Genomic DNA, 7,720 nt, shown 5'->3' on the forward strand with positions numbered 1-7,720 from the left:
GATCAAAATAAAGAAGATGGGTAGACCTACACATGAATTAAAATTATAAGTGACGAAGAGCAGTAATAGAGAAGTGACAAGAAAATTCAACATTCGGACCTACGAAAAAATGCAATATGCGGCTCCAATAGAAAAACTCTGTATTTTGTTTTTCTGGCTTATTGTTCGACAGCGAACATTTATTGTTTTATGAATTTTATTTATTTTTTTGTTTGAATTTAGGACTGTGCGTAGTAACTATATAATTTTGATTATCGTTCTGCAGATATGATTGATTTGAAGCAGTGAAAACAACAAAAAGAATTAAAAAGCACGATTCTTCAGGTGCACACATCAACAATAATGTTAAATTAGCAGTGTTGGGTCAAACAAACATACAGAGACAATTAGATTCAATTTGATTGTTGAACTACACAATGATAAAGCTACCAAGAACAGATATGTGCGTGCGGTTTTGTGGAGCTTTTGAGTTGGCTTTAAGAGGTCACGAAGACGGAAACTCACCTTTAAGCGCTAGTATTTTTCTTGGCCTCATTAATTTCAGTTCTGAATTAGACGCACTCTTAAGGAACATTTGGAAAGAGGAACAGTGTTTAAGAGCACATCAAACACTGTACAGAACGAAATCTTACAAGCCATTTTGATGTATGCCATGATGAGATTTCAAAGAAATAAAGAAAGCTGCTGACTTTTTAGCGAAAACAATATTATTTACGGTGTGCTGCATAAAAATTGAACACTTTACTTTGTTATTACTGGACCTACATAGGAAACTGATTAACTGCAATTTCTTGACTAACAAAGTTATGTAAATCTATACCTACGTAACATATGTTAATAGTTATGTAGTAGTTAGTACCTATAATAATAAACTAATAATAATATGATAATCATAATCGTAATAATATTTGTGCACCACCAGGATTATTTATCACCACACGCCACTGTGTATACTTAATAACATTTCCTTCAATTGAAATACGCTTCTCTTTTGTGAATATGAAGTACAGTATTTCCCTCCAAGTGTTGAAAATTTTGTAGCTGAAAAGTCCCCGAAGCTGAACGAAATGTCCCGACTTGACACCCACTCCGCGTTAGTCCCACCTCTGCTGTATCCAACACATCGAGGCAGATGCCTCTGACCTGCCTCTCTGCTCACCAGTTACCCGCCCCCAGACTGCCTGCCCGCCCGTACGCCACGACAATTCTCAGCACAGTGCTGACAGTGTTGATCGTGGTTTTGACCTTCTCAAGCGCCAACTTCGAAAATGTGAAAAAAACAGTTTTCCATCAATATTCGGGTGTTCTCATTCGGTGTAGCAATAAATTCTCCGTGTTCATTGTAATGTCTGGACGTTTAAGACTCTCCTTGAGAGACGTGGTGTTAAAAACTTTCAAATTTTAAGCGGGAAGTATGGAACCTACAATTATGTTATCAAGAAACTAACATGAATTAATACGAAGAACCAGCATGCTGGTATTTCAGTCGGTGCAAATATAGTGAATTAGTTGAAAGCTCCACGTGTTCCTTTCTGTACATTTCCTCCCAGGCTAACCCACGCACATGGATGAAAAACTGAAATGTTTACTATCAACATTAATACGCTATTAGTTTCTAAATCTAGAGATGTGAGTGGAAAACTCTCATATGCATTACAGTGCAAAAAATTGCGTATTTATTCATCTTTCTATTAACATTCAAATAACTAATTGTCTTTTTATTATCACGTATAACATTCAGATTTAAATTAATTGTATCAATGTATAATCGAATTAGCCTAACTTCAATTATCTTATATCATCAATAGTTTAGTAAAAAACACTCTTTTATATATAACATTGAATTTTGACAATTTATAAATACAAATTACAAAATATATTAACTACAGTTATTATAGCTACAATTAAACTTCTATATTATTCTTGCATATATTTTGAGAAACGTTCAGTTATTTGATGGTAGACAGAAGCTTTCAATTTTCTGATGCATATATTTTAATTTTTAGAAGAAAAAAAAATAGTTTTCGTTAGTTCTAATTAATACTTATTTTTTCTTACATTAATTAATCACAATATGCTGCTAAGTTAAATATAATAATCAGTAATAAATTAGGCTAACAATTACAACAAACTAAAAACAGTCATTACCAACTATTTGTAGAATGTCATTTCGTCAGTCACGTGACATAACATAACACTGAAGTTAATTTGAAGAGCAGTACATATACTTATTTCAAGTAATACCTTTATGTAGATTAATTCGAGACACTATAATTATTAGTAGCTATTAAAATACTGAATAAAATAATTAACATTTACTTTCTAATTTTATAAACACGAACTTGACTTAATGAATAGAAATAATACAGCATTTGTAATCTGCTCGAACATAATTCCATGTGAATAATTTTACTATTGCAATTCCAATTTATAAATGATATATCTTTCCTTACATTAATAAAAAACTATTTACATTGCTTTCATTAACTGTCTGTAAAAATTTTGAACATTAGTAAACTTTAGAAGTTGTGTGTTTAGTAGAGAAATAATTTCACGAAGTGAACTAGTGAATGAAACTGTACACTGGCATACCGAGCACGGAGCTTCTAGCGAAATAACAGTTTGTAAACAATGATGTTGAGGTTGAACTTGTTAACACACTGAAGCTCAGAAGAAATGTTTTCATGTTTTATTCACTTTCTAGTGTAACGTCAGAAGCTAGTGTGAGAGATTCTAACAAGTAATACGTGTGTAACAGAGATTGTGTTATAATAGAGTGGTGATAAAATCTGAAACTCTGATTGTTGTTCCCTTTCTATTTCGACTCTTTGTCGTGTGATCATCATGTTACTAGCCTAGTCACGAACTCGGGACAACTGAACACGGTCGTGACAGAATCTTGCTTGCCACGTGGGTTCCTCGGAGGCCGGTACTGAGAGGAGAACTGGATGTAAGTACCTCAAACAACAGTAGCTTCTTCTGCCCTGAACAAGTAGACGTAAGTAGGAAATATTTAAGGTCTTCGTACATTCTTCGTGGGTGTACCGAGTAATCCAGGAAGAAACTTAGCTAGGGGTGGACAGATGATGCTAATTTTGGCTCTTATATCACGCAATTTCAGTTTATTCTAGAAGATTATGTGCTGTAAAGGCAAATTACTGTGAACTTAGTCAACGTAGTTGCATTTCTGATTACTATTTTCCGTAACATTTTAATGATACATTTATTGTGAGTGTGGAATTAATGGGTAGATTACAGAAAATTGGCTCAATCAAAACATGTAATTGAATAAAATAGGCAGTTCAAGAAGTATTTGAATAAAGAACGCCCACACAAATTAAACGTAATGTACCGGTAGTTTATAAACTGTTATAGCCTATTTCTGACAACCAAACGATAATATAAATTACGAATTTATGCAGAATGCCAGATAAGGTATAAACCTTCGGAAGCGCCATTTTAAAATAGTCTGAAGAATAATCTACTGATAAGATGTATTGTTTATTTTAACGATTGATTATAGTAATTTATAGTATAAGAAAGTGGAAAGCGGAAAGATTAGTGTCCGAGGCGAAGACGAAAATGATAATTTCCACGAGCGCATAAAATCTTTTACTCTCGTGTGCTTTACACTATTTTATCCATTATCGATATCTAATTCTATTTTTAAACTGCAGACCTTTTCTTTGTAATGTGTTGCTTGTGAAGAAGTTGTAAATTAATTTAATGAATGTATCGATTTAATTGTTGCTCATGTGTTGGTTGTCATGGAGAGAGTGATTTAAAACATTTTAATTTACTGCTGTGAGTTAAAAACTTAGGTATTTTTATTCATGACTGGTATTGAAACTGGTCTTTCTTTCACCGTCCTTAACAACCTAAAAAATGGTTTTATTCACAGCAGTGAACTAAAATGTTTAAATCATTCTCTTCATGGCAATCAACACTTTAACAGCAATAAAATCCATATATTCATTCATTTATAACTTGTTAAAATAATTTATTATTCCTACGAACAAAAATTATAATTATAATACACGAGAAACTATTTACTTCTTTAAATTCATGGCCCTTTCAAATAATTTAAAATGTATTACAAATTAAATGAAAAAACAAAAAACAAAATGAATACTATGTATTAATAAAATTGAAAGCTTCTAGATGATGTTATAACATAAGGATCTAAAGCAGAATTTCCTTTTCACATTCGTTTCGGAAGAAATGTAACTGATTTCATTCCTATTTGTTCTTGATTACCCTGTAACATTACAGGAATTCTTCGTTTTCCTACTCCTTTGTCAGAGAAAACGTGATGACGAATGAAGTGCGTCACAAAGTATTGAATTGGCTCACTCTCGAATCAGGAATTTTCATGAATAACAAATATTCCATTCAGCACCATTCGTATGCAATGTGTCATTCATAATTCCAACGTTAAAACGATCATTCTTAAGAAAGATGAGGTATTCTATGCAACACAGAGATTAAAAGAAAAACATCTCACAAACAACGTGATGAACGCAATATGCATGCATGCACACAAAAATACGTACATACATACATACATACATACATACATTCATACATACATACACACATACATACATACGTGGACAAATTATTATTAGACTAAATTAATTACATGTGCAACGAAGCTGTATTTATCGGTAGAAATAATGAACAAAAATGTATTTTGCACAGATATAATGAAAAGAGTATTGAGTCTTGAGGTTACTAATATTTTGTGAACATTCCCTTATATTTTATTAACACGTATATTTTGTCAGGGATGCTGGAAACCAAAGTTTGACACTTTCTTTGAATATCAGCATCATTTAGCCAGATATCAGACAGTGCTTAAATGAGTCCATGTTTTGTTGTAAGCCTCTTTTCGTTCACTTTCTTCTTCAGTATAGATCACAGATTTTCAATTTCGTTCATGTCCGGTGTTCTTACAGGCCATGGGTGAATATCTTCTGCAGTGTATAATTAAAACACCAGTAGTACCAATATAGCCAGAAAAAATATACTTAACCATTGGATAAATATGCCAGAAGATGTAAGCAATCATATTTACAACAATAGAGAGACTGTGAATTATACTGATAGTTGATATGACGAATTATGTTTCCAAGAAAAACGTTTTGTGTAATAATTTGTCCACGTCTGTACATACCTTAGTACCATATACAGGGTGATTCCCGAGGATTTGTCGTCACTTACGGAGCTTATTTCCGAAGACATTCTGAGCAAAAAATATCATATAAGCATATGTCCTAATCTCAATATTTTCAAAGTTACATTAATTTGAAATTGTTTGTAAAATACCTTACTTCTTTAGTTTTAAAAGTAAAAGAATATTACAAATAGAGAATGAACTATTCAGAAATATCACTTCTATTATTATTATTATTATTATTATTATTATTATTATTTAATGCAAAATGTGAACAATTTTAATGAAAAGACAATTTTTGGTAAGTTGTATCAATTACAAACATTGCTTCGTTAAGAAAAAAGCAAAGCTATTGACGCAGACAAGAATAAAATTAGATTAAAATTACTTAAATTGGAAATGTGACAAATAAAGTTAAGCTTGACATATATGTGACACTTGCTGTGACGGTGGATTACGTTGTTGGCAGGTTCAGTCATCTGGCTGAGACAGATCCTCCATTCATCACCAGCTTTTCAGTAAAGGCTTATGTCACTCTGTAGGTGACAGCATGTCTGTTTTCCTCCACCCCCATAGGTCCATCTTTCGAATTCCAGATAGGTAATTTATTTTTTCTCTATAGAACACCAGTAAACAATTTTAAAACAATACATAACAATGGTACATATTTGTGTATCTGCAATAAGCCATCGACATAGCTCAGGCGGTAGGCGCTTATGTCTGTTGATCCGGAGCCGTGTTCGAGCGTGGGTTCGATTTCCGTTTGGATTTTTGTTCCCGAGATTTTTCCCAACTATAAGATGAATTTCAGGGCGAAATCTTGGCCTCGTCTCGCCAAATACCATCTTGCTATCACCAATTTAATCGATCCTCTAAATAAGCTAGTAGTTGATACAGCACCGTTAAATAACAAACTAAAATATCTGCAGTACGAGAATTCAGCTCTCGTGGCGATTAAATTATGTACGCTAGCTCAATGGATCCAATTTCAAAACCCCATCATAGGAGCAAAGAAATATGTATATCTTGAACTGCTAGTCAACCTCTTGTCTTGTGGTCTCTTAACCCTCTATTGACTGGGTTATTATGCGGATTTCGTCACTTTTGACCTGTTTCTTTAGCCCGGTGTTGCAGACCTGTCAGAAAGGGGAAGAATCTAGAGTGCTATTCATAGACATTTCGCTAGCTCGCGCTACGAGCGTGCTAACTAGCGCCGGCTATCGACTGGTTACTTGTACAGGATTCATATATCATATATCGCTAACACTGGTTTATGAATAAGAAAAACATTAGTTCGCTGATCATCCACCGGAAGCCCGCGCTAAGAATGTCTATGAATACGGCCTTTATTAAAGTTTTAATATCTGTGTGGTTTGTATGTCAGATATGACTGGCCACTTAACTACCCTAATATCTCATGTTCAAAACCCAGCTACTGCTGTGGACTGAAACCTATGGCAAAGAATAGGGAGGGCCCATGTAAATTAAACTGTGTATTATTGTGTAGTGTCTTAACCTTTTATTGACTGAGTTTTTATACGATTTTCGCCACTTTTGATCTGTCTCTTTAGCCCGGTGTTGCAGACCTGTCAGAAAGTAGAAAACATTTTTAAGTAGGTTATTTTACGACGCTGTATCAACATCTTAGGTTATTTAGCGTCTGAATGAGATGGTGATAATGCCGGTGAAATGAGTCCGGGGTCCAGCACCAAAAGTTACCTAGCATTTTCTGAAATTGTGTTGAGAGAAACCTCCGGAAAAACCTCAACCAGGTAACTTTCCCCGACAAGGATTCGAACCAGGGCCACTTGGTTTCGCGGCCAGACGAGCTAATCGTTACTCCACAGGTGTGGACGAAAGGAGAAGAATATTAAATTTTTAATATCTGTGTGGTTTAAGATATGTCAGATATGACTGGTCACTTAACTATCCTAATGTCGCATGTTCAAAACCTAGCTTCTGCTGTGAACTGAAATCTATGGCAAAGGATAGGGAGGGCCCATGTAAATTAAACTGTGTATGATATGTATGCAAGCTGACGGAATTTGGCTGCAATACAAGAATTTTAGATATTTTATAAACACAATTAAAAATTAATTGCAATAAATTTATACATAAATATTTTTTTAAACAAATTAAATTCTCTTAATATCATATGAACTTATAATACAATATGCACATGCGCCAAATACGCGATATGAATGATGAGTCTAGATCCAAATACAGATAAGTGCCATTTTTATTATTTGTCAGTAAAGCCATATTTTTGTGTCATGTTGACTTCTGGTGTAAGGTATGACAATCTTTGTGTGTCATATTGGTAACTTTATAAACAAAATAATTCATGTCTTCACTTAGACAAAAACAGTTTAAAACACTTTAAAACATGCTAAATATTACATTGTCCACTTTTGAAACTCAGATTGACTTTTTCCCGTTTCTGAAACAAATAAAGATGCAAGTGTCCATTTTTGAAACACGCAATCCAGAATCAGGATAATGATGAGAAAATCCTATGGAAGTTAAGATTTTATTCTAAAACTA

At 33.5% G+C, this 7,720-nt stretch overlaps 1 protein-coding gene across 1 annotated transcript in view; it reads left to right on the plus strand.

The window, feature by feature from the left end:
• Positions 1-2,600: 2,600 nt before the first annotated feature.
• Positions 2,601-7,720, plus strand: part of sr (stripe) — a 1,127,550-nt gene continuing 1,122,430 nt past the window's right edge. Inside the window, exon 1 of the mRNA XM_069823631.1 lies at positions 2,601-2,950. The gene's annotated coding sequence lies outside the window, so the exon portion shown is untranslated. The remainder of the gene's footprint in view (positions 2,951-7,720) is intronic.

Source organism: Periplaneta americana, chromosome 4, assembly GCF_040183065.1.
Source record: "Periplaneta americana isolate PAMFEO1 chromosome 4, P.americana_PAMFEO1_priV1, whole genome shotgun sequence".
NCBI classification, from domain to species: Eukaryota; Metazoa; Arthropoda; class Insecta; order Blattodea; family Blattidae; genus Periplaneta; species Periplaneta americana.